Here is a 1,731-nt window from a genome sequence, read left to right on the forward strand (position 1 = left end):
GATAACAGGGTTACCACGAATGATGTTTAGCTTCTTTTTTCAATTTTATGCTATTTTGATTATGCATTTCTATTGTGTGACATTTCAATGTAAGCATTTCAATATATTTTATTAGTTTTAAAAATATTTTCATGGATTTTCACATGGATAAAAAATTTTAAAGTTTTTAGTTTAAAATGCAAAAAATTTGTTATGCTAAAATTTAATTGTCGATTTTGCATAGAAGGAATATTTCCTTAAAGTAGTGCAAGGTTAGCATAAAAATAACACGAGTGTACATATTAAAATATGTTTGAATAATTGCCTTTAATACAGAGAGAAGAAATTTTAATTAAAATATAAACTTACCAATAAGATTTAGCTAGAGAAAATTAGAGCAAAATAATAAATTTTAGTAAGAAATTATATATTGACTATAAGTATCAGGTCCTCCATAACGAATGGATTGAAAGTATAGTGTGGGTAAAGATTGCAATCTGTCACCTTTCTGATTTACAGTGATCCTAATTAAAATTTTCTAAATTTGTCAACGACTAATTGACAGGAAATAGAATGGCCTCCATTCCAACACCGAGAGAACCTGGGTCTTACGTTCCCGGCAACGACATATGCTTCCTGAGGTATGTATTCAATGGCATATAGCAAAAGTTGAGTCCACTGCATTTCTCTGCTTACAAATGTGCCTCTAGATCAAGCAAGATAGAAGTTATCATTATAAAACATTATAGTTCCGGGTATGGACACTTAGTTCGTTAAGCTAGATAGCTGTGTTATAGAGCTATTATAGAGCTATTATTTTTCTTATACTCAAACTAACATTGGTTCTTCTAGCAAAACAGAATAAGATGCTGCAAATCATATAAACAAGGCAAAAATCGTATTTGGACAACTATTGAAAGTATGGTAGTAAAATCATATTAAAACTAAAACGAAGCTGTGTTATTTTAATTTGAACGTTAAATATATGTTTTTTACCGAAGCAAAACCTCCGATCGTTCATAAATAAATGTCTCAGGTGTTTGAATTGTCGTGAAAAACAATGAGACAAAAGTGGTTTAATCATATGCTGCAAGATCTTAATATTGTATCTATATATGCTAATATAATTTCCAATAGGGTCACCTGAATCAATAACAATCAAGTGCGAAGAATAGTAGACATAACGATGCAAACAGCAGGACATGCTGCAAAAGTTTGATAACAATATTTGCAAACATGCTTTCCAATGAAATCCGTTAGATGTAGCAAGTGACAATTAAGTCTATCTGTCTTAAAATAGTGAATGACAATGGACAGTAAGCTAAAACAGCTCGATGCACCAGAAATCAAATCTAACAAGTTGCTGCAGTAAAGTTATATTTAAAAAGATTATGGAAATTCTAAGCTTCTACAGGAGTTCCGGAATTGAATGGGACTGATAATATATTAACATGAAAAATTATGCCAACATTTAAATTACATTAAAAAAAAAATTATTTTAATAAAATCAGTACACAAAAATTTTGAATAATTAAACCATAACGCGAAAATATATTGAATTACAAAAAATAGAAATTAACAATAATAATGTGCTAGCCAACTGCACTAAAATCATAGAATAAATATGAGCAAAACATATTCAATGTTAAAGACTGTGAAAAACATGTTTGAAATAAGTTATCATGCTACATTGCTTCAATTTGAAGTAACTCTATGGTTCATTAAGCCATTTACTAGATTATTTTAAAATTT

This window comes from Teleopsis dalmanni, chromosome 1, assembly GCF_002237135.1.
Source record: "Teleopsis dalmanni isolate 2A chromosome 1, ASM223713v2, whole genome shotgun sequence".
Taxonomy (NCBI): Eukaryota; Metazoa; Arthropoda; class Insecta; order Diptera; family Diopsidae; genus Teleopsis; species Teleopsis dalmanni.